At 37.8% G+C, this 7,087-nt stretch overlaps 1 pseudogene; it reads right to left on the bottom strand.

The window, feature by feature from the left end:
* Positions 1 to 3,857: 3,857 nt before the first annotated feature.
* Positions 3,858 to 4,617, bottom strand: LOC100848503 (small ribosomal subunit protein eS4, X isoform-like; annotated as a pseudogene).
* Between the last annotated feature and the right edge of the window lie 2,470 nt (positions 4,618 to 7,087).

Raw genomic sequence — 7,087 nt, 5'->3', positions numbered from 1 at the left:
CTCTGGAGCTCTCTTGCTTTTTCAATGATCCAACACATGTTGGCAATTCGATCTCTGGTTCCTCTGCCTTTTCTAAATCCAGCTTGAACATCTGGAAGTTCACGGTTCATGTACTATTGAAGCCTGACTTGGAGAATTTTGACATTATTTTGCTAGCATGTGAGATGAGTGCAATTGTGCAGTAGTTTGAGCATTCTTTGGCATTGCCTTTCTTTGGGATTGGAATGAAAACTGACCTTTTCCAGTCCTGTGGCCACTGCTGAGTTTTCCAAATTTGCTGGCGTATTGTGTGCAGCATTTTCACAGCATCATCTTTCAGGATTTGGAATAGCTCAACTGGAATTCCATCACCTCCACTAGCTTTGTTCGTAGTGATGCTTCCTAAGGCCCACTTGACTTCACATTCCAGGATGTCTGGCTCTAGGTGAGTGATCATACCATCATGGTTATCTGGGTCGTGAAGATCTTTTTTCTATAGTTTCTGTGTATTGTTGTCACCTCTTCTTAATATCTTCTGCTTCTGTTAGGTCCATACCATTTCTGTCCTTTATTGTTCCCATCTTCACATGAAATATTCCCTTGGTATCTCTAATTTTCTTGAAGAGGTCTCTAGTCTTTTCCATTCTATTCCAAAGAATAACAAGGAGAGATAAGAAAGCCTTCCTCAGTGTTCAGTGTAAAGAAATAGATTCCACTGGTAAGTCCTATCAAATATTTAAGGAAGAAAGCTATCAGTCTTACAGACCTAGTGGGCTTCCTCGCTTATCAGTTGGCTCAGTGATAAAGAATCCACCTTCCAGTGCAGGAGACAGAAGAGGCATGGGTTCAATCCGTGGGTTGGGAACATGTCCTAGAGAAGGAAACAGCAACCCACTCCAGTATTCTTGCTGGACAGAGGAAATTCTCATGAACAGAGGATCTTGGCAGGCTACAGTCCATGGGTCACAGAGTCAGACATGACTGAATGACTGAGCACACATGCATGCATGCACACACATATGCAAAAGCAAAAAAAATCCTCGATAGAATATCAATAAATAGAATCCTGGCAACACATAAAAGTGATAATAAATCATGGCCAAGTAAATTCTAAGAAATGCAAGTTTTTGAATGTTGATTCAAAAGTGTCATCCTGTTAATGAAATAAATGAGTAAAATCATATATAGTTATTTTAATAGATGTGGGGCAGGGGGTGATAAAGCTTAACATCAATTCATGACACAAATCCTCAGCACACTGGAAATAAAAATGAATTTCCTCAGTTTGATAACTGTTGCTTATGAAAACCTACAGTTAGCATCACGCTAAGTAGTGATATACTGAATGCCACACTCACAACTTCTACTGAACATCATGCTGGGGGTTCTATGTACTTCAACAAAGCATGCAAAATGAATAAAAGGTGAAAACATTGGAAGGAAGTCAATAAAACCGCCTTTGTTCATAGAAAATGTGATGGTCTACATAGATAATCCTAAAGAGTCTACAGAAAACTACTAATATTAAAAAACAAGTTTAGCAAACTCACAGATATAAGGTCAAAAACAGAAATATTAATAATTGCATTTTATATACTAGCAATAAAAATTGGAATGTAAAAATTTTAATTTACAATAGCGTGAAAAAACATTAGATACATAGAAACACATCTAACAAAAGATACTAAAGACTGTCACACTGAAAATTATAAAACACTGCTAACAGAAATTAAAGGAAACCTTCTTTCACACATTAAAACTAGGGGCACACTGATTTTTTAAAGATATAACTGACATTGTTAAGAAGAAAAAATAGAAATCATTTACATTCCTATACACTAACAATAAAAATATCAGAAAGATAAATTAAAGGAAAAATCCTGTTTACCATTTCAACAAAAGAACAAAATACCTAGGAATAAACCTACTTAAAGAGACCAAAGACTTGTACGCAGGAAACTAAAATACACTGATGAAAAAAAATCAAAGACACCACAAACAGAGAGAGATAGCATATTCTTAGATTGGAAGAATCAATGCTGTCAAAATTACTATGCTTCCCAAAACAATCTACAGATTCAGTGAAATCCCTATCAAATCACCAATGGCATTTTTCACGGAACTAGAACAAAAAAAATCACAATTTGTATGGAAATACAAAGACCCTGAATTGCCAAAGCAATCTTGAGAAAGAAAGATGAAGCTGGAGGAAACAAACTCCCTGACTTGAAATTATACTACAAAGCTACAATCATCAAGACAGTAGGGCACTGGTGTGAAAGCAGAAATATAGACCAATGGAGCAAGACAGAAAACCCAGAGATAAACCCATGCACCTATGGGCACCTTATCTTTGACAAAGGAGGCAAGAATATACAATGCAGAAAAGACAGCCTCTTCAACAAGTGGTGATGGGAAAACTGAACAGCTACGTGTTTTTTTTTTTTTTAAATGAAATTAGAACACTTCTTAACTCCATACACAAAAATAAACTCAAAATGGATTAAAAACTTAAATGTAAGGCTGGAAACTATAAAGCTCTTAGAGGAAACCATAGGCAGTATACCCTTTGACATAAATTGTAGCAAGATTCTCTCTGACACACCTAGAATAATGGAAATAAAAACAAAAATAAATAGATAAAAGCTTTTTTAAAAGCTTTTACACAACAAAGGAAACTATAAACAAGATGAAAAGACAACACTCAGAATGGGAGAAAATAATTGCAAAGCAAGTAACAAAGGGTTAATCTCCAAAATATATAAGAAGCTTATACAATTAAAAAACACATACAGCCCAATCAAAAAATGGGAGAAGACCTAAACAGACATTTCTCCAAAGAAGACATACAGATGGCCAATAACATGTGGAAAGATTAACAGTAATAATTAAAACTATGATGAGATATCACCTTACACCAGTTAGAAAGGCCATCATCAAGAAATCTACAAACAATAAATCCTGGAAAGGATGTGGGGAAAAGGGAACCCTCCTACACTGTTAGTGGGAATGCAAACTGATACAATCATTATGGAAAACAGTATGGACATTCCTTTTAAAAACTAGGAATAATACTACCACATGACCCATCAATCCCACTATTGAGCATATACTCTGAAAAAACCATAATTATAAAAGACTCATGTACCCCAGTGCTCATTGCAGCAATATTTACAGTGGCCAGGACATGGAAGCAACCTAGACGTCCACTGACAGATGAATGGATAAAGAAGTTGTAGTACATATAAATGTACCATGGAATATTACTTGAGCACAAAGGGAACAAATCTGAGTCATTTGTAGTGAGGTAGATGCACCTAGAGCCTATTATACAGAGTAATGTAAGTCAGAAAGAGAAAAACAACTACAGTATATTAATGTATATGTATGTATACATATGGAATCTAGAAAATGGTACCGATGAACCTAATAAAGAACAGACTTGTGGATGCAGTCAGAGAAGGTAAGGGTGGGACAAACTGAAAAAGTAGCGTTGACACTATCACATGTGAAATAGTGGGTAGTTGCTAAATAACACAGGGAGCCCAGCCTGGCACTCTGTGATGACCTACAGGGGTGGGAAGGGAGTAAGGGAGGTTCATGAGCTAAGGGGTGTGTGTGTGTGTGTATAATTATAACTGATTCTCACTGTTGTACAGCAGAAACCGACACAAAATTATAAAGCAATTTTCCACCAGTTAAAAAATTAATAAAATTTCAAAAATAAAATAAATACAAAATGGAGTGATTTGCTCCCAGAACATCAAACCACAATCTCATGGCAGTTTCAACATCTCCTAGGGGTATGAAATTTTATTGTTTTTGTGCGGCATTATCTTTAATTAAGTATAGACTTTTCCAATCATGTCACCTAGAGGTCATTTTATCCACTGCTGTTTGGCTATGAGTCTCTTGTCTCTCTCTTCAGCAATGGTAAGGTGGACACTCTTTGCATGGGGGAGAGAGATCCATGGTGTTGCCTTTGCCAATAATGAAAATGTTGGAAAATCTGGTGTCAAAGCTGTTGGCACTGGCATCTTTCACGAGCTACAAAAGAACCAGGGTGTCTCTCGCAGTTGGTGATCATATCAATTCTTTCCAGGTTAGCACCTCCAGAAACCATGCAGATTACCAGTGTCAAATTAGATGAAATCAGTAATCTTGCCAGTCACCAGATCAATTTGAATGGTGTCATTCACCGTGATGAGGGACTCAAGGTGGCTGATGGTGCAAACATCAAGGGTCATCAGATGCAGAATTCCTTTTGCCCCGCAAAGATCTTTCTCACTTAGTAAAACTTATACCTGGCCTCTTTTGGTGTAATGCAATGAACAGCAAAAGATGAAAATTCTCTCCAGTCTTGTCAATGCTAATGATATCCATAAAACCAGCAGAGTAGGTTATATCAGTGAAGACCTTGCCACCAATCTAAATGAAACGCTGCATACAAATCTTTATTTCATCTTCTGTCAAAGCATAAATAAGTTTGTTCCTCAGGAAAATTATTAGGAGGAGACATTCCCTTAGCTTATGGGGACCAGTAAATGGATGAGAAGCAAACACACCAGTCAGTTTATCTGGCATCCAACGCTTTGGAGGTGTTACACACTTCAGGTGCTTCTTGAGACCATGAGCCATGACTTCACTGGGCATAAAAGAGCTAGGAAAGTGAATTTTAAATATATAACCTGAAATTTCAGAAGTCTACTGGTCCCATCACTTCATGGGAAATAGATGGGGAAACAGTGGAAACAGTGTCAGACTTTATTTTGGGGGGCTCCCGAATCACTGCAGATAGTGACTGCAGCCATGAAATTAAAAGACGCTTACTCCTTGGAAGGAAAGTTATGACCAACCTAGATAGCATATTCAAAAGCAGAGACATTACTTTGCCAACAAAGGTCCATCTAGTCAAGGCTATGGTTTTTCCAGTGGTCATGTATGGATATGAGAGTTGGACTGTGAAGAAAGCTGAGCGCCGAAGAATTGATGCTTTTTCACTGTGGTGTTGGAGAAGACTCTTGAGAATCCCTTGGACTGCAAGGAGATCCAACCAGTCCATCCTAAAGGAGATCAGTCCTGGGTGTTCTTTGGAAGGACTGATGCTAAAGCTGAAACTCCAGTACTTTGGCCACCTCATGCAAAGAGCTGACTCATTGGAAAAGACTCTGATGCTGGGAGAGATTGGGGGCAGGAGGAAAAGGGGATGACAGAGGATGAGATGGCTGGATGGCATCACCAACTCGATGGACATGAGTTTGAGTGAACTCCAGGAGTTGGTGATGGACAGGGAGGCCTGGCGTGTTGCGATTCATGGCGTTGCAAAGAGTCGGACATGACTAAGCAACTGAACTGAACTGAACGTGGTAAAGACCTCTTCTGTTTCCTTCCCTCCAAGCGAAGATGGCCTGGCTTTAAAAAAAAAAAAAAAAATCCTTTCTTTTCTTTTGCTAGCACCTTCTTCCCTACTTTCCTTCTACCTATAAAAACCTTCCATTTTAAGCAACTCCTTGAGCATCCCTCTATTTACTAGATTGGATGCTGCCTGACTCCTGAGTTGTTGAATAAAGATAATTAGATCTCCCCACCAAAAGAAAGAAATGAAAGGAGACTAATACTAATAGAAATACACACCACATACAACATTCGAATCATAGGAGTCCCAGAAGAAGAAGACAAAAAGAAAGCCATGAGAAAATACTTGAGGAGAAAATACTTGAGGAGATAATAGTTGAAAACTTCCCTAAAATGGGGAAGGAAATAATCACCCAAGTCCAAGAAACTCAGAGAGTCCCAAACAGGATAAACCCAAGGCGAAACACCCCAAGACACATATTAATCAAATTAACAAAGATCAAATACAAAGAACAAATATTAAAAGTAGCAAGGGAAAAACAACAAATATCACACAAGGGAATTCCCATAAGGATAACAGCTGATCTTTCAATAGAAACTCTACAAGCCAGGAGGGAATGGCAAGACATACTCAAAGTGATGAAGGAAAATAACCTACAGCCCAGATTATTGTACCCAGCAAGGATCTCATTCAAATATGAAGGAGAAATCAAAAGCTTTACAGACAAGCAAAAGCTGAGAGAATTCAGCACCACCAAACCAGCTCTCCAAAAAATACTAAAGGATATTCTCTAGACAGGAAACACAAAAAGGGTGTATAAACTCGAACCCAAAACAACAAAGTAAATGGCAACAGGATCATACTTATCAATAATTACCTTAAACGTAAATGGGTTGAATGCCCCAACCAAAAGACAAAGACTGGCTGAATGGATATAAAAACAAGACCCCTATATATGTTGTCCACAAGAGACCCACCTCAAAACAGGGGACACATACAGACTGAAAGTGAAGGGCTGGAAAAAGATTTTCCATGCAAATAGGGACCAAAAGAAAGCAGGAGTAGCAATACTCATATCAGATAAAATAGACTTTAAAACAAAGGCTGTGAAAAGAGACAAAGAAGGTCACTACATAAAGATCAAAGGATCAATCCAAGAAGAAGATATAACAATTATAAATATATATGCACCCAACACGGGAGCACCGCAGTATGTAAGACAAATGCTAACAAGTGTGAAAGGGGAAATTAACAATAACACAATAACAGTGGGAGACTTTAATACCCCACTCACACCTATGGATAGATCAACTAAACAGAAAATTAACAAAGAAACACAAACTTTAAATGATACATTAGACCAGTTAGACCTAATTGATATCTATAGGACATTTCACCCCAAAACAATGAATTTCACCTTTTTCTCAAGCGCACACAGAAGCTTCTCCAGGATAGATCACATCCTGGGCCATAAATCTAGCCTTGGTAAATGCAAAAAAATTGAAATCATTCCAAGCATCTTTTCTGACCACAATGCAGTAAGATTAGATCTCAATTACAGGAGAAAAACTATTAAAAATTCCAACATATGGAGGCTGAACAACACGCTGCTGAATAACCAACAAACCACAGAAGAAATCAAAAAAGAAATCAAAATTTGCATAGAAACGAATGAAAATGAAAACACAACAACCCAAAACCTGTGGGACATGGTAAAAGCAGTCCTAAGGGGAAAGTTCATAGCAATACAGG

The sequence above is a fragment of the Bos taurus genome, chromosome 7, assembly GCF_002263795.3.
Source record: "Bos taurus isolate L1 Dominette 01449 registration number 42190680 breed Hereford chromosome 7, ARS-UCD2.0, whole genome shotgun sequence".
Lineage (NCBI taxonomy): Eukaryota > Metazoa > Chordata > Mammalia > Artiodactyla > Bovidae > Bos > Bos taurus.
This window is presented reverse-complemented; position numbering and strand designations above follow the sequence as displayed.